Genomic DNA, 24,982 nt, shown 5'->3' with positions numbered 1-24,982 from the left:
ATGTTTGGATTTTATCTCCTAACAGAGATGGAATCTCGTTGACCGAGCTTAGACAGAGGTTGAAGACATGTTGAAAATACTTTTGTTAATCATGCATAATTAGATGATCAGCAAGTGTGAAGTTACGAAGACTGTGAGCCGACAAATTACTTGTAATTGTGAAAAAGACACAATATTGTAATGTAACGTGTATTGAAATATCCTAAGTTGGTCCTATATTATTATTGTAGATTGGGAAAGCCTCAAGGACGACTCAATAATTTATTTTAGGACTTGGTATAAAGGAAAGGTCATTCCTTGTAGATATGTATCCAGTGTGGATAGTGTGATATGTGGTTATATCTATTTGATGTATTGTATGAGCTTACAAGCGAATATCTTTTGGATCAAAGTAGAGATTGGTGCAGTTGAGGCACAATGAGCTTACAAGGAGCTGTATTTGGCAAAATATGTTGCTGGTGGATACTTGTTGTTGTAAACTTGTATCATTCAATGAGGATAGTACTGAAGTTGTTTGGACAGTGGGTCCATCGGTCTTCCTTTCAACTCCTAACAGGGTTGGAATCTCCTAACATGGATTCAACGCCTCCTAACAAGGACTTATATGTACTAATTGTATTTCATTGACTCCTAACGAGGTCCATCCTTTCACAAGGAACTTCTATATTACTACATCATCTTGTGGGTCCCATCCCCACCGAGGTTTTCTATCTGGTCAAGGGTTTCCCTAATTAACAAATCTAGTATTATTGTGTATGATTATCTTTCTAAGGTTGTTGCACCTACTGTTTATATGTTTCAAAATTAATAAAGATGTTGAGAGTTGTTTTGATTACATAACTGATTCAACCCCCCCGCCCCCCCTCCCCCAAGTTATCTTGGTGGACTTTACTTTCTAACAACTTCATCACTTCAAATATATTCAATATTTTTGCCATGAGAAAATTTTCATGAGGATGGAGAAAATTTGAGAAGATAAAGCAATTTAGGAATATACCATCACAATTGAAGGCTCAATAATGTTGAGTATCAAGAGATATTTTCTCATCACCAGAGGATTGATCAAATCTATGAGATAAGCATATCGAGGTGGTGCCCACATGTCTGCAACCAATCAAACTATGTTACCCTGAGTTTCCACGACAGGGGGATGGGGGGACGAGGAAACGGGTTTTCGAGAGTTTTTATTTTGGCTAAAATAGGGGACGGTAGGGGATGGCTATATATATATTCATGAATTTCAGAATTACATAACATTGTCACATTCATCATAGCAACATAGTTTAAAATTATCAATTTCATTCATCAAATCAGCATAGAACATAGCATCAAATCGAATCATTGTCTAAGAATTGAAACATAGGATGAAATCAAATGAGAGAATCAATCTGTCATAGATTAGACTTTAGAGCCCTTTCTTGTGAGTTTTGGAGGAAAACTGAATTTGTTGTGCCAAATCTTCCTAGACAGGTAGCAGCCATCTTGTTTGAGCAGTAATCAGCTACAACAATTTATTTCTGGGCAATTATTGCTGCTATCAGAAATGGGGATGGTTTCCGGTCGTCCCCAAGTCCCCGAAACAGAGACGGTTTCCGAAACTCCAGGCTTAGGGCTAGAAATGTGTCCTGGTAACATAGCAATCAAATAGCTCCAGTTACAAGTGTTCAAGCACATTCAATCATACTATGCCAAATATACATGTGGAGAGCATCTAATGCCTCTACCTTATCTATTTTCTCAATGGTTTTCAAGAGCACAGTAATTTACTTTTTGGCCCACAGGGGCCTTCATGTAATAGAATATAACAATGCTCTTGTTTAGGAGAACAATTACCTCTAGAAAGAGGCATTAATCATTTGTTAGTCTGAGAACAGTCACTATAAGAGAGCAATCTCATAACTGGCCGCAGGATAATTTCCTAGCTACCAAACATGAACCATAAAGTTTCGGTTGGTTTCAAATTTTGAAGGTTAGAAGCAATCCAAGAAAACTAATATGCCTCCTCATAAACTACCTAACATATCAATATAACGGAAACGCATATAAAATATTGAAAACATCATGATACCATTAATCTATTTGGAGTTATATTGAAACAAGAGAATCAAGGTCTGATTGTTTTTTAGGAAACCAAGGTTATAATTAAGGATGGCTTTAGCTCTTTATTATCATCTTCCTATATTTGTTTTAAAAAATCATTCTTGCCACTAAGGTTTTGTAACCAACACATCTCATGCAACTAAAAACTAAAGCAGCATCATATCTGGATATGGTTCATATCCAAACCATACCTGTATCAATTACAGAACATGCTTCGTCAAGAAATTGGAGCAGCTGTATCTGGTCTGGCCAAAGAAAAGACCAGAAAACTTAATGTAGGGAAAGTCCTGGTTATCAACTCATATACAAGATACCATAATAAGACAAACAGATCAGTAATGTCCAATGCTATAATCATCCTATAGTTTGATACTTTGATGTACTTACCCATGGTTAATGATTTTTGAGTTGAGTGTGATTGATGCTTTAATAACTGAGGCCAATCATCACACCTGCCCCATGACATTCCTATAAATTGTCTTGAGTTGTTTGAGATCTCCACCATGTGTCTACTGTCAGATCTTATGTAAGACCTGCACTTGGAGATCACACACATACATCATGATCAGAACTATCAATGCAGAAATTCGATTTCATATTCTGTATGCTGCAGTAATAAATGTGTGTATCGTATTGCAGTTAGTTTTCTGTTGTATTCGAATTAGTTTTGTATCACCTACTTACACATTATTATTTCTAGCATACATATACTATTTCAATGTAGTTAATCATAACTGCCTTAGAAAAGTCATTAGTTTTCTGTTGTATTCGAATTAGTTTTGTATCACCTACTTATACATTATTATTTCTAGCATACAAATACTATTTCAATGTAGTTAATCATAACTGCCTATATGTACAAATTGTCTTGAGTTGTTTGAGATCTCCACATTGCGTCTACTGTCGGATCTTATGTAAGACCTGCACTTGGACATCACACACATACATCATGATCAGAAATATCAATGCAGAAATTCCATTTCATATTCTTTATGCTGCAGTAATAAACGTATGTGTCCTATTGGAGATAGTTTACTGTTGTATTCAAATTAGTTTTGTATCACCTACTTACAAATTATTATTTCTAGCATACAAATACTATTTCAATGTAGTTAATCATAACTGCCTTAGAAAAGTCATTACCATAATCACTATAATGCCAACTTCAAGTGGGAAAGGAAACCACACAAGCTAGGATCTAACCTCGTTCTTTATGAATAAAGATATCAACCCCAATGGGCTAGCAAATCTATTACTGATAAGCAGATATCTTATAAATGCATGCAATGACCAAAGTAGGTTAACGCTGCTGAAGAATATAAGCAGATACAACAGAAAGCACTTGGAAAAAGGTGCTCTAGGTTCTCAAGACTAACTAAACACTAGACCACCGTGAACATAACTAGAGAAGGTGAACACAAATAGGTTACACCACAAACCATATGAACCGAGTACAAGGAAACAAGGAGGCGATGAAGATAAAGATGGAAGACCCAAAGAACCAATGCAAATGTCATCAACACAAAACACACAGGAAGCGAAATAAATTTTAGGTTGGGGTAGTAGAATTTTTCCATTTTTGAAGGTAAATGAAATAGATGAAGGAATGTAATGTAACAAAGCAAATATAAGGCAAAGACTCCATCAGAAGATGCAAATTTTATTTACCAAAAGGCCATAACGAGTGTTTTTGCCATGGAATGACATGTAATGGACAACAAGATCCTATTCATATTATGAATGTCAAATTTTGTCATGTCCCCTCTTTCGCGCTAGTTCTTTTGGCGCCTAGTTAATCTATCTCCACATCCGGATAGATTAACAACATTAAAAGTAAGGATGCCTGCCAATCACAAGGGAAGATTTGTCTTAAGTTCGTCATTTTATGTCTTGAAGTACTTAAATAAAGTTACTTTATGTTTTATTAAGACATTTACTTTATAAGGTGACTTAAGTAACTACATGACGAAATTGGAGTTTAATCCCACATCTCTTATCCCAACACTTTTCCCTCACTTTGAGGTTATAAATAAGAGACGCCGTCTTGGGATTTGCATACAACGAATATATGCTTCTATTCAAATTTTAAAACCTTGGTTGCTTTAATGTGACTGGTTAACTCTGACGACGAAAACCCTCGAGTTGTGGGAGGAAGTTGGACGTCACCCCAGCCCTTCAGAATTATTATTCAAGTTCAGGCAGATATCGACAAGGAGGAAGTGACAATATCTCAGGAACTGGAAGTGAGATTTATCAGGTGAAACCAAGTTTAGTGGTATCAATTTTTACTGCATATTGTTTTCATAACTATTAGCCGGCTGTGATAGAATGACCACATCCAGAACAGTAAGACATGGGTGTGAATGGTAGACGTAATAACCAGCAGATTGACGCTACTCAGCAAACAGCAGATCATGGTGTCTGGTTTTATCAATTTGTGGGAATGACAGATTCTGGCAAAGTCTGCATTAACAGAAGACTTAGTGGTTAGTGTTCGCAATGTTGTGGAAGAGTAGCAACAGCAGTAATACTTCACCAGTCAGGCAGGACAGAGAGTAAAGACGTGCCTCCATCTTTTCCAGGCCGTGGGCAGTGTGTGGTGGCAGATGCAGGAGTTTTGGAAGGCACGGGAGGTAGTATACAGCGGTGGAGTTCAAGGGAGAACACTCAGAGTTGTCGGCAGCTATACTGGAGTGTGTGGCGGTGAAGGTGGGATATATCCATCAATTCTGAACCAGATCACTTCATTTTCACATATCAACGAATCACGGGTCTGTCTGTAAGTTAATCCTTTCAGTATTTGTTTATACTGCATTAATTAATATATGCCTTTGTGGTTGCCGCCAGTTAATGAAGTCTATGAAATGTGATTGACTTTAATGAACCCAGGATGCTGGAGTATGTAAATCTTAAATTCTGAGATGTATTATTTGGTCTCTTTTTATTTAGTTAATTTGGAGTAACAGTTAATGGAAGAAAAATCTTATTTTCACTGAAACATGGTTTGCATGCTAACTGTTTAATAAAATACCTTACATCCCAAACAAGGAATATTTGGTTATAACTACTCCAGATTATTACAAATTTGCACTTTCACCCTTTACTATATACTAGGTAGACTTATCCTTTCACAGTTCACCAACACTATGAATAGAAGGCAACTTGTCTGAAGTTAGAGAGGGCTAGGATTGTAAACCACAAACCAACTTAAGGAAAATGCAAAAACAATCCCCTTGAATGTATGCACAATAAAAGCCTTTACACGAAATCAGTGTCCCACTTAGGGGTGACCTAAAGTGTACCTTTGTAGTTAGCATACAACACCTATATTATACTTTTCTAATGTGCTTATAGCAGACAATACCTCTAATATGCTTTGTTAATATGATTGTCTTCAACTATGTATTACTTGTTTGCTGACTTCAAAGTAATTATAGGAGTCAATTGATAAAATCTTGTTTTGGTCAACAACTAGTGGGCTGTTTAAATTAGCTAAGTGTATTTAAGGAAAGTAGTCTAGCCCTTGCCTGATCATTATTAGTCCACTCCTATAATAAGTTCATGTACAAATAAAGATATATTTTTCTACTCTATCTGATCACTTTTTAATATGTTTTTTAAATCTTTGAGGCTTGTAGAGACTAGAGAGAATAGAAGGACAACACAAGAGGCCACCAAAGAGACTTTAATAGTGTAAACGTGAAACTAAAATCTTTTCCAAAGCAAAAGTTGGAGTCTGAGTATGAGTTCGAATCATAGTCAAGAAAGAAATTATCAATGCATTCCATCTACTACAAATAACCATACAAAGGAAGAGAGGGTGACAAAAAGACACCTTTCATTACCAAATGAAGCATGGATCAACCTTGTACACTAAGTTTGGTACAAAGAATCCATAAAGCCTCCTCTAGATGGGGATGTCATCAATCTTTCATCATATGCAAAGAGTTGAGAATAGATGAAATTGGGCCAAAACCTTCATGACTAAGGGTTAGAGGACACAAAAGAGAACTTGAAGGTGAAACAAGATTGTGGAACACTAAAGCTGCAAGAAGAGTGAAGTTACTCACATAATCAAGAGTGCAAGAGGAGCATTGAAACTCCTTGACTAGTAAGTTCAAACACTAGGTTTGCATCAGTACAAAATTTGGGTAAATTGACCATCAAGCCACAACATAGTGGTGCAGGAGCACCCTGACCATCTCCATTGAATTTAGGAGCATAGTTAGTATGTTTTGAGTCATGATAGGTTAGTGAAATAGTTATTTCAATTCATCTAATTAGATGTTAAATCAAGGTCATGTAGACCAAGGTCAAGGATCAGTCAAAGTTGGTCAATGCCAGCCAAAGGCCTTGAGGGGTATTAAAATGTCATGCAAGATCACAAATGAATTAAACATGTAGTTTGTAAGCCTTTTGGACCTATATATGGTGCCAAATAGGCATGAGTTAGCAAAAGAGGCAAATTGTCAAAAATGTGTAAAAAATGTAAAGTTGTCAAAAAATGTTGCTGTCAACATTTTTTTGCAAAATGACAGTTTTTTAAAGATGGAAGGTCAACCATCTTGGACGAACTCTTTGGGGATGTGAAAGATCATGCTATTACATAAGCAATGCATTCTTGTGTAGAGGCAGAGAATGAGATGTGGAGAAGGAAAGTGAAGGTTATGGTGTGTGGTTTTGAATAATAAAATCAGTTTATTTTGTGAAATCTGCTTGTGTACTGTTATTTGACTGCAGTCCTGGTACCTGCTTCCTTACCTCGTGGATGTGATGATTATTAAAGCTTCCTATATAGGGGAATGAAGTCGAGAACTAATGCTGATGCTAAATATGTGCCTAGTATCATTGGGTTATTACCAAGATCTCACTACTCATTGTTTAGACAATAAATTCTGTACACTTTCAGAGTGAAGTACCACATTGGTTGCATGTTTTCATTGTATAGAGTTAAGGAAGATGTAAAGGTTTTATTTGTTGTTTTAGATTGCCATCTTGTAGGTTTACACCATAACCCTGATCCCAATAAAGGAGTGGGCCAAGAATCAATAAATATTTTCTGTTGCATGTAAAATACAGTGAATCAGCACTCAAGAAAACGTGACAGAGGGTTGTCTAGAGTCTGCATGTGTGCTTGAAGGTTTGCATTCATTCTTAGGATGCTGAAGAATCCATTGGAAGTGTTGGGCAGGTAAGATAATGGAGGTTTGAAGTTAGTTTCTCAAATTAGCAACAAAACCCTCATTAAGGCTAGGGTTTGAAAGATCAGTTATCTCCCCAGTGGCTAGGTGCCCAAAAGTCAGAGTTTGAAGGCTCTTGATAAGGTAAATGTGTAGTTAAGTTCATTTGTTCAAGTTCTTTAAGGGTTTTGTGAGTTTTTAGTTTGAGTGTGTCTTTTAGACCTATTAGCCTCAATTAGGGCCTGCAGTTTGAATGCCTTAATGAATAGTTGAAACCCTAAGACCTGGAAGTTTAGTAGAGCTCAGTACTTGGTATTTGAATCCTCCTTTAGTTTCAGTGGTTATTTTCAAAGACTTTGATTTCTTGCCTAAAAAACCCAAGATCATGCTACAAGGAAGAGCCCTCATTAGGTCAGTTTGTTAGGATTGGTGTTTGGAGCCCACTAAGGTGCATGGAACCTTATGAATGTTTGAAATCACTTTGTTTGTGATTAGTTAAGCCCGTGGAAGCATTTTGCATGAGTTTGTGAAAGATCCTAGAGAGTGTAAGGGAGTGGAGGTGTTGTGTGGTGAGAGGGGTAATTGTTTGTGTTTGTGAAGATATAGGTAGAGTTACTAGGAAGAGGTGAGTGTGGAATGAGGAAAAGGCCAAGCACCTGGTCTCTAGCCTTGGAAGAGTCATGAGGGACTGATTGTGATATGTTTGGTAAGGCTTGGAAGAAGCCAAGTGGAAGAATTTGTAAGAAGAACATGTTCAACACCTCCCTACTTGCATCACATAGAAAGCCAAACACTTAAATGCTACAAGTAATGGATCAAAGAATCCCATAGGCCATTATAAGGCCTATGAGACGATCTAGAATTGTCAAGACAATAGAGCACATTGGCTACAGTATTTTCTAGACACCACATGGTGAAAATATCAACTAGCATATAGTCATAGGCTCAAAGAATTAATAATAAGATTGAAAAGGGTACCTACTAACTTAAGGAAAAGATGATTTATTGAAGGCCTTGTTTCTTCCTTGAGAAAAAAATGAAAGTTGTACCACCTCATAGTATGTGGATGCATATAATTGAAAACCAATATTGAAAGCAAATAAAATGTGAGAAAGATGGATCATGACAATAAGTTCAAACACAAGTAGTAATAGTGAATCGAGAAAAATAAAATCGCGGAGGCAAGATATGCTTCATATGATGAAGGAATCAAAGGTAAGCAAGAAACGGCAATAGACCCAAAAATTATGGTGCAGCAATTGCAAAAGTGAAGGTCAGAACAAAACCTAAGTTACCGGTTCGAAACATTTTGGTGTCAAAAAAATAAAGGCACCATTGAATGATTTAAGTTGGAGATTTGAAGGCAAATACACAGGATGACAAAGTAATGGGCCGCATATTCAACCAACAAGTACTAGTGATTGACAGTGATGTCAAGGACAACAAGGAGGGTCAGTCTACATGTAGGAAGTTTCGGTTAATGAGGACAACAACGAGAGGGTTGGGAGAGAGTGGTACCAACAAGCACAATACACATTGAGCTCACAATGCACACTCTGGCCTATGATCTTCTAGGAAGCTTTCCAAGGTTGTTGGTTCACAATTTACTTGAATTACAAGAACAGAGGGAGGAGAAGCAACCAAAGCAATGTCGACAACATATACTATAATAGTGAACATTTGGCAGCATTGCTTTAATAGAAATTGGGTTCGATATAAGTTAATCATGCCCTAAGACGTCAATAAAGAAAGGAAGAGACCACAACATGGTCAAGACCAAGAGATCAGACAACTTTTTAGGTTTGTAGAGACAAGAGAGAATAGAAGGAGAAAGCAAGAGGCTGCCAAAGAGATTTTAATAGTGTAAACCTAAAGCTAAAATCTTTTCCAAAGCAAAAGTTGGAGTCTAAGTATGAATTGGAATCATAGTCAAGAAAGAAATCATCAAGGCATTCCAACTACTACAAATGACCATACAAAGGAAGAGAGGATGACAAAAAGACACCTTTCATTACGAAATGAAGCATGGATCAACCTTGTACACTAAGTTTGGTACAAAAAATCCATCAATCAATCTCTCTAATAATTGGGATGTCATCAATCTCTCATAATACAAGAAGAGTTGAAAATAGAAAAAATTGGGCCAAAACCTTCATGGCTAAGGGTCACAGGATACAAAAGAAACTTGAAGGTGAAACAAGATTGTGGAACACTAAAGCTACAAGAAGAGTAAAGTATGCTCACATAATCAAGAGTGCAAGATGAGCATCGAAACTCCTTGACTAGTATGTTCCAAACACTAGGTTTGCATCAGTACAAAATTTGGGTAAATCCGTCATCAAGCCACAACATAGAAAGGAAACCACTGACATGTTACAAGAAATGGACAAAGAATCCCATAGGCCACTATAAGGCCTATGAGACGATCTAGAATTGTCAAGACAATAGAGCACATTGGCTACAGTATTTTCTAGACACCACATGGTGAAAATATCAACTAGCATATAGTCATAGGCTCAAAGAATTAATAATAAGACTGAAAAGGGTACCTACTAACTTAAGGAAAAGATGATTTATTGAAGGCCTTGTTTCTTCCTTGAGAAAAAAATGAAAGTTGTACCACCTCATAGTATGTGGATGCATATAATTGGGCAGCAGATATGGAAAGCAAATAAAATGTTAGAAAGATGTATCATGACAATAAGTTGAAGCACAAGTAGCAATAGTGAATCGAGAACAACATAATCACAGAGGAGAGATGCTTCATATGAAGAAGAATCAAAGGCGAACAAGAAACTGGCAATTGACCCAAAAAATGAGTTGAAGTATATCAGATTTATGGAATATCTGAATTTTAATATTTTCTATAATATATGTTTAGAACTGCTCCTTGAAATAACATTAGATAATTGATATGTTTTTCAAGAGAGGGTCCTAACTCTTTTTCTATATCTCGTAGAATATAGGGCTGTGACTTTACACCTTTACCCCTTCATGTCAAATCGCACGACCCATCAATTTGACGAATAACTAAAATTTATCGGTCAACGAAGGTTTTATTAAAGCATGCTAACATATTCCATGAACACAATTTGATTTGCCACCTCCACGTGACATGTTATAGGATCGATCAATATGTTTGACTGCCCAAGTCACTTTCCAATACACATGCCCAATATGATGTGAGAGGATGTCAGTTTTTATCCCAATCCAATTGACATGAATGAATTTAGATTAATATTTAAATTATTATATTAAGTAATATAAATATTATACAGTATCATATTGCTATCAGGATTTAACTGTGTGATTATGAGTCAAACTCATTGACCCATGTTTCATGAGCAGTGATTCAACATGAATACATCTCTTATGAGAATAAATGGAACACTTAGCACTCATTGAATCTAGGTGATGCTCACAGGGGTTAAGCACCGGGACTTCCTAGGAGGTCACCCATCCCAGTATTACTCCAGCCTGAGCGTGCTTAACTACGGAGTTTCCTCCATGGTTAAACCCAAAGCTTGCAACCCCATTTGCAAAACCTTCACCCAGTGTTCTGCCTTATGAACCATTCATTAGAAAGCCCCTTAAGCTCATCAATTGATAAGTAGGAGATAATTTCCACAGCAAGTCAAATTGTGATATTGCTATTAGGATTTAAATGTGTCATTCTGAGTCAAACTCATTGACCCATGTTTCATGAGTAGTGATTCAACATGACTCCATCTCTCATGAGAATAAATAGAACACTTAGCACTCACTGGATCTAGATGATGCTCACAGGGGTGAAGCATCGGGACTTCCTGGGAGTTTAGTCCCATATATAATAATTAATATAATATGACACATATCATATATGAAAATAAACTATATATTCCTCTAATAATGTCAATCATATTGAAATGTCATCCGACAGAAGCTACAAACATTAACACTCCCTCTTAGCTAGGGAGGATGATTATGAAAAGATTCATATATAATATGAACAATATATTACCTCAACCAATATTGAAAATGGTGATATTATTCCATAATATTTGGAGTAAAGGCCTACTTGATATCAAGTCAATGATATCTACCAAGTACTCAGAGTAATGATATTAAGAGTAATGGCCTCCTAAATGTCAACTCATATGACATTCACCAAGTACTCTTGAGTAATGTCCTCCCGAATGTCAGGATGCATAACATTCACCAAGTACTCGAGTAATGCCCTCCAGAACATCAAGTCACATGATATTCACCAAGTACTCTTGAGTAATGGCCTCTTGAACATCAAGTTACCTCACATTCACCATGTACTCAATGTTTATAAGCTATGTGCACACGCATTCTCATAAAGTGTACCATATTTCATGGTTTGATTAAGGAACTTAATCCAACATGCAAAGTATAGTCTATCATGATCTGCACTGACATCATAAGATATCCACCGTAATAGAAAATTAAGTTAATGTAAGATCGTCACCTTTCAATAACTTTTGTAAATACAAGAGATAATCATTTGGAAGTCCTCACTTCCTCATGATGTACACAAGGCCCATATGAAATAACATTTATTAATAAATAATTTATTAGTACAATGATCAGATGTTTTAAGACACTTCTTAGTAATTACAATATACAAATTTACCTCAAAAGTTTTCCACCTTTATTTTGCAAGAGCCTTGGTGCAAATGGTAAAGAATCGTGAACTCACTCTTAATCCAAAATTTCATAAAATTTGAAATATGTTAAAATTCTTCAGAATGGAAATTTCTATGAATCCAACTTTGAGTTATTGACTTCAGTGAAGGAAGCTAGATGTTTGAGTCTGTCAGGACATCTTCCTGCAGTGTGACCATAGTTGTCGCATCTAAAACATTGTATTTTAGAAAGATCCTTTTGTTTCTTGAATGGTTGTTTATCACTTTTGTCTGTTTTCCTTTTCAAATTAGTGGTGAAAACCTACATGTCTTCATTTGTGGATTTCATGCCAATTCCTCTAGATATCAGATTACACTCTTCTTGAATGTAGTTAGGTTTTAGTCGGTCAAATTTTGGGGAGCTTGAGCGAGCACATATTCCTTGTCTAAAGTTTTCCCATGAAGGTGGGAGTCCATTTAATGTCACCATAGTTAACTCTTTACCATCATAGATGTGATCAATTGTTAAGAGTTGGTTTCTTAATTCCAGTATCCTCACAAAGTATGAGGTGTTGGTCTCTCCTTCATTGATCTTTATATTAGCGAGTTGATTCTTTAGAGTAAGAAGCCTACTAGTGGTGTTAATTTTGAACATGTCTTCTAGGGATTTTAACATCTCATATGCAGAGTCTAACTTTGTGATAATGGGTAGTAAATGATTTTTCACTCCATCTGTTGATTTTTGGTAGCTTCAGTCGAATAAGCCTATGAATATATATATAATTATATGTGAGATATAGTTTACATTAACTTATGATATTTGAGATATAAGTTTATTAAATGAGAAAATTAATATAATACATATAGCTTTAATTATAATTATAATTATATAATTACATTATAATGAATAGACATGTCCCATGAAGGGGCATGTCTATTCTTGGCTCATTTTTCAAATATAAATAAAAGAGGTCCCTGTCATTTGGAATATATAATCCTTACAGGTAATACAATTACATCTGCAAGCAATCCATAGAAACTTAACATGGTATCAGAGCCTTATTGCAGATGAAAATCGAATTTTAAAAAATGGAGAAATTATTCTAAATACAAAACTCTTATATATCTTACTAGGTTGAACAACGAATGTAATACGATGGACCCGCAGCCATTATGGAGCATCTGGGAAGATTTGGACAGCATTCAATGAGCTCTTTGACATCTCCAAAAGAACCATTAGAATTTGCAGACTCATTAGGAGTGGGAATTGGATGAGGAAGATGAAATAATCTGTATAAAGCCGATCTCAATAGTGGCAACAGAACAATCGATATACAAGGAGAGCAATCATGTTAATGAAAGATGATCGATGTCTTGTGGTAATTAGAAGGTCAATGCAATAAAGTTATATTTTACCTTTGTTTAGTCTAATTGTGAATGTAATACTCCCATCATTTTGAGCAATGGTCTTGAAGCAATTTGTTTGATGCATTATGTATTTTAGATGGTCAAGCCTGAAATAAAGAATATGCAATGTTATTTGTAGTCAATGTTGGAAATAAATGAGATCGATGATGCAAGTTGATTGAAGGTCAAATATACAGCATAGACATGCTCCAATAGACCAAAGACCCTAATCGACAAATGAAGATGGGACTGATGTGTATTAACTAGTTCGCTCAGAAATCACGTAGTATCCTGATCCGAACCGCTCTTCACCATCATCTCTGATGACAACACTCTTTTGCACAACTTTAGCACTTCGTAGACAACATGCATATTGATCCGCAAATTCTTCGTCAATCACTACCTTCTCACCTGACAAGAAATCAAGATCAGGTTACGCATTTGTAAATGGAATTGAGGTTGGCCTCATGCCCGATGCGATCCGAAACTCGCATCTGGTCAAAACCGCAAGACAACATACGATCGGTGCTTCCACGATTTTGCAAACAGGGAACAGGCTCAATGTGGGAGGGCAATACACTCCGCTGGGGTCTATGCAAGCATGAGAAGGATGTTACAAATGAATATATAAAAACACAAGTCATCATAATTTCTTAGATCTATAAAACAATGATCTAAAAATACATCAATCATCGCAATGAAAGATTTAAGCCATCGAGGATGATGACATGGTTCAACTTTAAGATAATATACATGAACATTCACTGATTAATTCTATTATAAATTGAATTGAAGAAGTGTAATAAGGATGTTGTAAATAATGATGCTATGAAGATTATAAACATAAAAATTATAAATTTACCTCAACCTTGTAAGCATCCAAGTCAGTCGGTGATAAGGATGGGAAGCACAATCATGGATAGATACGTGTGACAATAAGCACCAACACGTGAGAAACGAATATAAAGAAGTAAGAAGGATATTCTTATTGGATATAAAGACAAAAGTATTAAGTCCATAGAGCATAAGAAGAAATCCTCGATGAGTGTTTACAAGAAGCATGAAGGATATATAAATAAATGGGTAATAGTCAACATTGTGTAGTGTTGGCATATTATACAAGAAATGAAGAAAGATGAAATAGATTGGAAAAAAAATATACTTTGGAAAATAAATATAATTAAGTGGGTTAATTATTATTTTTTTCTCCACTAATGAAGGAGAGTTGTGTTAATCAAGAAAAAGGTGAGGAATGTATTCCTCCTGTAGCATTTTCTTATTTATGGAACTTCATTGGAGCAACTTGATCAAGGATGTTAATGTACGGATGAGTATTGATTATCGTTAAGTATTTCATTTACCTACTCATTGTAGTCTCTCTCTTTTATTTCAATAAGAGCTATGTGCCTTGATCTTTTCCTTCAAGAATATTACTGCAAGAAAAGGGAGATTGATTGGAGATCCAAAGGGAGTGACATTTCATTAGAGGCAACCTTGAAAGAGAGGGAGCAGATAGAGGATGTGATTCAATCAGCCTTGGGTAATCTCGGTCATATTGATTTCGAGGGAGTAAACCATGTTGAGATGGATTCTCCAATGATCAATAAATTGTAGCAATCAAGAGGACTGTGATTCATGAATATTCCTCGTGACTATGTGATTTTAATGTTCCTAACCCCTCTGTACATCATGAAGAAGTGATGACTTCCAAATGATGTCACTTGTATTTGTATAAGTTAATGAAAGCTGACGATCTTATAATTACTTAATTTTCTATTATGATGGATATCTTACAATATTTATGTAGATCATGATAGATTATACTTTGCATGGTGGATGTTTATATGGTAAGCATTATGAGAATGCATGTGCACATACCTTATAAACATTTTTTGAGTACATGGTGAATGTTATGCAAATTGATGTTCTAGAGGCCATTACACAGAGTACGTAGTGAATATCATACGACTTGATGTTTTGGAGGCCATTACTCACAATACTTGGTGAACATCTTGCATCTCATTCTGGAGACCATTACTCAGAGTATTTGGTGAATATCATATGTTGATATTTTTGTAGACCAATACTCAAATGTGATATCAAAATGGTGAATATCATATGTTCATATTCTGTAGACCATTACCTTATTGAGTATACGATGAGTATTAAGTGTTGATATTCTAGAGACCATTACTTAAGAGTATTCAATGAATATCATATATTTTGAAGGCCAATACTCATGATATCAAATGTGATATCAAAATGGTGGATATCTTCTTATCAAAGATATCCTTAAAATTTGTCATGCCTAATATTACCAATGGTGTAATATTTATCTTGAGTTTATCCTCCCTAGCTAAGACGGAGTGTTGATGTTTGGTAGCTTCAGTCGGATAAGCCTATGAATATACATAATAATATATGAGATATAATTTATATAAATTTATTATATTTGAGATATAAGTCTATTATTATGAGAAAAAATAATATAATACATATATATAACTATTATTATAATTATAATTATATTAATTACATATAGCGCCCGAAGCAGAACGAGTACATTCCTGTACAAGGAGCATTAGATGACAGTGTCTTTTAAACCTAGGGATTTCACTAGGGTTTTCGGCATCCCTGGCCCTGATGGGAGGAAAGTGGAAATCAAGAATCATAAACTCTCGCAAAGGGCTTCGCAGAGACTTTATTCAAGAGGCTCATTGGCAGTGTATCATGGATGTCATCAAGAGCAGGTTGACAGGCGCCACCCGAGCTTTGGATATAGCGTTGCCGCAGATTGTGTTTATGAATGGTATCATGCAGGGAGTGGTATATGATTGGGCCTCAGTGCTTGCCGACAGGATGGAGGAATTCATGACGCTTCAGCACCGAACATTTTTTATGCCGCACCATGCCATCGGGTTGTTTCTAGAGGCTGCAGCTAGCCAGATTCCAATGGATGGCTTTGAGGCTCCTCCAAGGGGCAAGTTGGCAGACGGGGAGCCTCTCATATTCTATTGGCGACATTTAGATACAAGAGGATCAACAACAGGTCACAAGAAAGTACTCCGCAGATTGGCTCCTTCCGGAGAGACAGATAGCAGACGGGAGGGCACTTCGATGAGTGACGAGGCTGAATCCGTGGAAGAAGAGGTGAGCACATCGACGGAAGTTGATGGTGAGGCAGCAGGTAGTGGGCCCACATTCTTTACCCCTCCTCAACTGTCAACTTCAGCGCACTTGACTACCTTTTCGACAGCCATTCCAACATTTGGTCAGCGTCGTGCCCCGGTCCTTATGACTCCTCCAACAGAGGCAGATGTCCCACGAACAGTGACGGAGGTGGCCCTACAGGCACTGACAGATGGTGTCCCACGGACAGTGACGGAGGTGGTTCCACAGACAATGACGGATGTTGTCCCACGAACAGTCGCCAAGTCATTGCCGACGGCTGTAGCGGAGGTGATTCCAGTTGTACCAGCAGATGTCACCGTCGCAGTCACACCGAGAGCACAGTTGCCACCACCACAGTTTGAGCCGCAGGTTCGGTTGGAGGTCATTGATTGTGATGCAGTGGTCACCGTTTCATCATCCTTTTTAGTAGGGGCCGAGTCAGCCCAGCCAGTACCGGAGGCGAACATGGAGCTTGCACAGTTTGACCAACCGGAGGTGATGGATAGAGCTAGTGAGTTTTTGAGGCAGCAATTCCGACTCACTCCTGCCAAGCGGGGTCTGTCCATTCAATCTCCTAGGCATTCAGGAACATGGCCAGCGGTACCAGATCCTCAGCTTCAGGGGGAGGGAATGCCACATGCCGTGGTTGCGCCAACAGCAGAGAAGGCGGCACCGGATGTGGGCATGGCTCCCACTGATGAGGAGGAGAACAGCGATGCGGAATGGTCATTGAAGGCCTTCGCCAAGGAGGACTATGGGTCGGATGAGGACAGGTGCCGAGATTACCTCAGGACTATGAAGTCTGCATTGAAGAAGGGACACGATGTGGCAATTCAGGCCCTGGCTCGACGGAGGGAGTGGCACTTGATCAGAGCATATATCCGAGGGATCTGTCCTCGGCGATTTCAGACTTGCTTTGTAGACAGGGGCTGGCCGGCGACGGAGACAGCTGAGATGTTGGCAAATTGGGCCACTGAGCCGGAGTTGGGACCCAATGACACCCCTATGATGAAGCTAGCACATGAGATTGTGGAACTATACAAAGATGTTTACTACGGTCGTCGGCGTGCGGAGGCGGACAGGGTTGCAACAGAGGGATCATTGGCAGCTGAGACTGAGGCTAGACAGAAGCTAGCCGCCGACCTGGCCGACCAGCAGGCAGCATGGGCCGCAAAGCGGGCAGCACTACTGGCAGATTTGGCAGCAGCGGTGCAGGAGAGGGATGTGGCTAAGCAAGGTACGGAGGCAGCGGTTCGAGATAAGGATGCGGCTAAGCACGAGATGCAGTTAGCTAGGACGCAGGCCATGGATGCGACGCTCCTTTTAAAGGAGGCCGTCGAAGTTAATTCTCAGATTCAGACAAATCTCCGCATCAGGACAGAGCAGGTGTACGAGTTACGTCGCCAGCAGCACACTTCTGGGACACCCTTGTCATGTCCCGCCCCGACCATCATAGCACTATTGACATTTTGTTTCTTTTGGACTTTGATAGTTAGACTCTAGATGACACATTATTACCCACTATGGACATTGATATTTTGATCCTTAGACTATTTGATTTCATGTTATGTTATTGGGACATTGATACCTATATCATTAGGCTATATGATGATTCCTTATGATGTTACTAGGACACTAATATTCTAAGTAGTTTTTATGATGTTATTCAGATATGCTTACTTACCTTCTTGATGATCCATATGTCATGATTAAAGCTTATGTTATACTCAAGTGAATGTTTGATTTTTGAATTGTGGTCTCCATATGGTGCTAGATTATCATGTCTTAGCATAATTAGAGTAACATTAAGAATTCATGTATCATTTGAATAAACTAGAATTGTATACTTATATTATATTTGATGCATTGCTTAAGGTAGATTAATTCCATAATTTTCTGTAAGAATAAATGATCATAATGTTTTACTATCTAGATTAGAGAATTGCTACAAATGTGAAGTGTGTAATGTGATATGAATGGAAATACATATTTCATATTAGTTATGTTATTCATTGATGATAGAATCTATGTGATTTATATTTACATTATCATTTTATCACCATATTCTTGGACTACTGATATTTGCAATAAGTGTGCAGGAAAGAAGCCCATGGATTTATGGAGAACCTTGCTAGGTGTTTGGAAAAGCCAAGGTTAACCCTAAGGAGGGTATAACCTTTTTACCCTTGTATTTTATTTGTAAAACCAATTTGTGTGTATTATTGTGATTCTATAAAAGTAAATTTGTTTTTCTTGATGGCTTGCCAAGTGTGTTGTGTGTATTGTGGTGTCACTTGACACATGTTCTCCTTTGTAGCATGCTTAGTGGGATGGTAGGTGGTTGAGTGAACCAAGGAGTGGTTTGGTAGGATTTCTTTTCCCTAGGTGTATTTATGGGTCCAAGAGGGATTCTTTCCATGCTAGGTCGAATGCACACCTTTTGTGAATTTCTAGGAGGTTTACACCATCCCTAGGGGTAGTTTGAGGTCTTATTTTAAAGCCCATATGATATACCTAGGGGGTAGGGGCATTTTTAAGTATTATAAGCTTCCCTAGGCATTGAAAAGAGCACCCAAAAATTGTGGATTCCCAAGTTGGCCGAATTTGGAAACTTAAGCATCAAAAGAAAACATTCTTTAGGGAGGGTGGGTTGGAGAGTTCTTGGGGGGAGAATTTTTGGAAAAAGAATCTAAGTGGGGTAAAATTTTGGAAAAAAGGGAAAAACAAGGGGAAGAAGATAGCTTAGGAGGAGGATTGCTGGTAAAAAGAGAGGGAGCTCAAATTTGCTTGGAAACCAGGTTGGTAACCTTATGTACCCTTGCTATGAAAGCTTGTTGTCAAGTAGTTTATTTTTATTGTGTTATGCATGTGAGTTTTTTGTAATGTAGTTGTAATATGGTGTGTTGTAATGTTGTGTTGTGTAAGGTTGAGGGATCATGTTTCAGTTTTGGTGTATGTGTGTATTGTGATTTACTTTGTGTTGTGAATTCATATGTTCTTGTTGCAGTTTTCTGTTTTGGGTGTGACAAGGTGAGTCTCATCTCTTGGGAGGGAAAGAGAGCCTTGTGAGGGTAAGGGGTGCATAGGGAATGTGTTGGGTGAGAGTCTCTCCTAGAGTAGGAGAGGGATGCCATATGGGTGTTATGGGCCCCATATGCCACCTTGCTGGAGTTATAAGTACTGTAAAGATGCCATGTGAGGGCATGTATGTGGTATTGGGTTGCCTTGTGAAGGCATGTGTATAAAATGTATAGCCTAATGAAGGCATAGTTGCAGGTGGAGTCTCCCCAACATTCATTTTCCACCCTTACCCCTTGAGATGGATCTACATGTGATCCTAAGTGGTCTACCTTGGTTGGGAATTTTTGTGGTTTATTTGTCAACTGTAAAATGTGTGAACAGTTTTGTAATGTGAGCATTTTGTGGTAAATGGTTGTTAGTAATGTATGTCCACCTAGTCAAGGTTCTCCCTGCTCGGGGGTGGCCTTTAAAAGGCCTAAGGTTGGGAGGAGAGTACCATGGGCTTGTTTGTGTGTGTTGTACTGCAGGTTGTGATCTATGGATTGAAGACTTGAAGAGAAGAAGGATGTTGTCTTATTTTCATGTGCAACAAAAACATACTTCCAAGTGAATTCTTATTGTATTAGGGAGAGTCACCCTTGGGTAACTCCCAATCTTGTGTTTTATGACAGCTTGTAAGCTAAAAAATTGTATAAGTGGACTGTATAAGTGGACTGTACTTGTTGATATGTTGCTACTTTCAGTGATTAAAGAAATTTATATATCATGCACTATCCTATAGTATATAGAAATGAGTAAAGTTGTTATGCTTTTGTTTCTAAAATGATTCTAAGAGAAAATGTGTGTCTCCATTTGAAATTGATACATTTGGTTATAAAGACATTTTGTTAGAACTTCAAATAATGTTCTGGTTGGAAGGAACTAAAGTGGTCAGTGAAGTTAGTTAAAATGTATTGTAAGAATGTACATCAATATTGTAGATCAAGGTAAATAAATATGACAAATAAAATAAAATAAAAATGCTTTCATTGAAAAAGAAAAATATATTTATATTTGCTGGTTCCTTTGACTGTAATATTGGTGCACTACAACCCCCTTCTCTCTAGTATTTCTTTTGTGGTCTGTAAGTTGTCTCCTAATTTTGTTAGTCGTCAAGAGACGACTTTTTTTTGGGGGGGATGGTGTTAGTCGACTGGATGGTTCCGACGGTGCTTTGTATTTTGTAGCCGACGGGTAAATAGTTTGTAGCGGATGTAATGTTGTGGCCAACAGACTCCTTCGGGAAGGTTCGGTGGTAGTATTTATATCCCGTCTAGGATCATTGTAAATTATCATACATCTACTATTGCGAATATAATTTTGTTGTTCGTGTTCATTGTCTGTATGCGTTCATTTTCTTTACCTATACGGTAAACAACATTAAAATGAATAGACATGTCCCAGTCCCTTGTCTATTCTTGGCTCATTTTTCAAATATAAATAAAAGAGGTCGCTGCCATTTGGAACATATATACCTTACAGGCAATGCAATTACATCTACAGCGATCCTTAGAACTTAACACCATCAACCAATAACTCCATTGGTCTGGTGTTCTATTTTTCCCACTAACTCTTTTTGTGGTTTTCCTTAGGTTTAGGGGAACTCGTTATAGTTATTAGTTCATGCTTCTTCAAAATTAACATCACTCATAATTTCCAAGCTTCAAAATCTGAAGCACCTTTAAGCCTATCTTCAATTTCTCATTCCATTTACCATTTTGACGAGTATAATTTTTCACAACAATATATATAAACCATCAAAATCTGATCTAATCGTCTCTTAACCTGGCTCTAATACCATATTAAAGTATATCATATTTATGGAATATTTGAATTGTATACTTTTTTATAATATATATATATATATTAGAACCTCTCCTTTGTAATAGCATTTAATATGTTATATGTTTCTCAAGAGAGGGTCCTAACTCTCTTTTTATATCTCATAGAATATAGGGGTGTGACTTTACAGCTTTACCCCTTCTCATCAAAATGCACAACCCTTCACAAGACCCATCAATTTGGCAGATAACTAAAGTGTATCGGTCAACAAAGGTTTTATTAAAGCATGGTAACGTATATGTTTTTCAAGAGAGGGTTCTAACTCTCTTTTTTATATCTCATAGAATATAGGGGTGTGACTTTACACATTTACCCCTTCCCGTCAAAACGCACAACCCTTCACGCAACCCATCAATTTGGCGGATAACTAAAGTGTATCAGTTAATGAAGGTTTTATTAAAGCATGGTAACGTATTCCATGCACACGATTTGATTTGCCACCTCCACATGACATGTTATAGGATCAATGAATATGTTTGATTGACCACCCAAGACACTTTCCAATACACATGCCTAATATGATCTGAGAGGATGTTGGGCTTTATCCCAATCCAATTAATATGAATTAATTTAGTTTAACATTTAAATTGTTATATTAATTAATATAAATATTACATATATGTATAATAAATATTATATACTAATTAATATAATATGACATAGATCACAATATGAAATAAGCTATATATTTCTCTAATAAAACCAATCATATTAAAATGTCATCCGACAGAAGCGACAAACATTTGCACTATGGTGCAGCAATTGCAAAAGTGAAGATCACACCAAAACCTAAGTTATCAGTTCAAAAAAATTTGGCATCAAAAAAATAAGGGCATCATTGCATTATCGAAGATGAAGGAAGGCGAATATGAGGGATGGCAGAATAATGGACTGCACATTCAACCAACAAGTACTAGTGATTGACAACGATGTCAAGGACAACAAGGATGAGACCCAAGAAGATCAATTGATGGAGGACTTGGTCAATGCGTAGGAAGTTTCGATTGATTAGTACATGCAACAGGAGGGTTGGCAGAGTGCGGTACCAACAAGCACAATACATGTCGAGCTCACAATGCATACTCTGGTCTATGATCTTCTAGGAAGCCTTCAAAGTTGTTGGCTCATAATTTGCTTGAATTATAAGAACAAAGGGAGGAGAAGCAACTGGAGCAATGTCAACAATAGGTACTATAATAGTACAAGGGCAGGAATCGGTGGGACAAGAAGCTTGACACAAATAGACGTCGTCTAAGTCACAGGATTCATAGAATTTCATCCATGAAGTTCGAATTTTAGCGAATTTTTACCCTTTCCGAACTTCGTCTAAATTTTATGATATTTAATATAATATTGTTATTTATAATAATATTATATTATTTATAATAATATTATATTATTTAAAATAATATTGAGTTATTTAGTTTAATTATTTAGCAAAGTCAAACTAGTTTTGACAATTTTGTCGATATATTACTCATATTTTTAAATAAATAAATTTATATAGGTTAAACTTAATGTAGAGTTTTTCTGAATTTTTACTTTTGTTGAATTTCATCTTCCAAATTTTATGATCAACGAACTCGAATTCAAACCTTGTGACTTATTATTACGATAATAAATAATTGTCTATTATTAGTTAATGGTAATCTATTGTAAATATCTAGTTAGCTTTAGCATTTTTAGCTTTCTCTACTAGAATAGAATGTTTCTATTCTTTACAATCATTTCCTAAGAAAACATCATTTTATTCTTTTGTATATATTGACCTTTCAGTCTCTGTTAATAACAAGCATTTTACCAATTACTTCATAATATGGTATAAGAGCCAATACCTCAATTTTTTTTTTTTAAATTACAATTTCTTTTGAAATTTTTTGTTAAAATTTTTTGAAATGATTTTTTAGATTTTTTCACATAAACTTGGCTAGGGTTTCCATTCGTTTTTTGGAGAATTACAATCATCAAAAATCAAACCAGTATTACACTCCGCTAGGGTTTTCAACGAAACATGAATGCAAAGATTTCCAGATCAAATCGCAAGCCTGGTCTGGTCAGATGATTTTTGGTGACATTTTTGCTTGGTGTCATTTTGTCTCTGCCCTCTGCAACTCCATTCATGCAACTGCCTATCTCTGATCAAGGTGTGATCACACGGCAAGCGTTCAAGCAGAGTCGTTTCTCCTTGTTTTTTATCGTTGTTTGTGCCTCCAATCATTCTCTGTGGTGTCATTTTTAGTCCCCTCCACCATTGACGACCTCAAACCAGCTGTGTGACCACAAATCGGGCATCTTTTTGCCTGCAAAACACCATTTTGCTACCATTTCGACCATTAATGGCTACAAGCTAGGGTTTTCTTCGAAACCCTAATTTTTTAGCTCGAAAACATTTTTTGATTTTAGATTCTTGGTGGGTTTTTCAAGAGCTCAACTAGGTTGTCATCAAATTTTCCTAGGTGCCTCGTTTTTTGTCCCTCGATTTTTGAGCCAACAAATTTTTAAAATGACAACATATTCCTTCTAGGTTTTTCGAGCTCTCTTCTAGGTCACTCCAAATTTTCAAGGTCTTCCATTTTTTTCACTCAAAGAACATGCCTTCACAGATTTTCACATCTTTTCATTGAAAAACGTGCCATGGCATCTTTGACAAACATTATGTTCAAGCACAACTCCAAATTCAATGGTCAAAATTATGGCACTTGGAAGCAGGGAATCATCGCAATTTTTGAATATTGGAACACCGATCAACTTGTACTAGGTGTTACGAAGCATCTGACTGCTCTTGGTCCTAATCAAGATACACGGGATCTAAATAATCGGGAGGTAGTGATGCTTCTCACATTATCCATGGCTAATGATCAATTTTCTTACTGCCAAGATTTGGACACATCTCAAAGGTCTTCATGAGACTTCTGAAAAAGGCAGAGCTTTCTTTCTAAAGAACACTCTATTTCTATTGTCATGGATGAGCGCACCTCGTTCCAAGCACACCTGAATCAGATTCAAGAAATCCGTGATCAGTTACTTGCCGTCAGTCGCAAGACGGAGGAAGAGGATATTATGGTTATCACTCTTCAAAGTTTACCAAAGTCCTATGAGCATTTTATCAGGACTCTCAACATCACGTCTTCTAGTATTGATTTGAAGTTCACTGATCTCTACACACTGTTGCTTCAGCAAGATCGATGGAAACAACAGTTTGGTAGCAGCTCCAGCTCCACCTCCATAGAGCAAGCCTTTGCTACGAAATCCTTTCAGAAGGATAATGGCAAGTTTTAGCAGCCAGCTCAACAGAAGTCTTCTACTCCACCATCAGATGATTCCCAAAAGAACATTCAATGCAACTACTGCCACAAGTTTGGACACATGAAGGTTGAATGTCGAAAATGCTTAGCTGCACAATCTAAGCAATCAGGTTTGCAACCCAAAGCGAATAGTGCAAAGCACAGTGAACAGAAGGAGTCTACCTTTTACGCCTTCATGGCTAAAAGACCTACAGATCATGTGAAGTCGTCTACCTGATACACTGATTCAGGTGCCTCTCGTCATTTCGCTCACCACAAAAACTAGTTTACTGACTACCAACCTTATTCA

The 24,982-nt window shown here is 37.0% G+C and overlaps 1 protein-coding gene across 8 annotated transcripts in view; it reads right to left on the bottom strand.

Annotated features, from left to right (window-relative positions):
* Positions 1–24,982, bottom strand: part of PIP5K9 (phosphatidyl inositol monophosphate 5 kinase) — a 217,899-nt gene that overhangs the window by 146,348 nt on the left and 46,569 nt on the right. For 2 of the 8 annotated variants that reach the window (XM_089811487.1, XM_089811489.1), the window contains exons 2-4: positions 2,948–3,021; positions 2,488–2,633; positions 2,292–2,340 (exon numbers count right to left, since the gene is read on the bottom strand). The exons of 1 other annotated variant lie outside the window; for it this stretch is intronic. The gene's annotated coding sequence lies outside the window, so the exon portion shown is untranslated. Of the gene's footprint in view, positions 1–2,291; positions 2,388–2,487; positions 2,634–2,947; positions 3,022–24,982 lie in introns of those variants that run through there. 5 more of the 8 variants (XM_089811484.1, XM_089811486.1, XM_089811483.1 and 2 more) reach the window with 4 other exon arrangements.

This window comes from Cupressus sempervirens, chromosome 11 (assembly GCF_028749045.1).
Source record: "Cupressus sempervirens isolate cs-2001-9-10 chromosome 11, ASM2874904v1, whole genome shotgun sequence".
In the NCBI taxonomy this organism is placed as follows: domain Eukaryota; kingdom Viridiplantae; phylum Streptophyta; class Pinopsida; order Cupressales; family Cupressaceae; genus Cupressus; species Cupressus sempervirens.
This window is presented reverse-complemented; position numbering and strand designations above follow the sequence as displayed.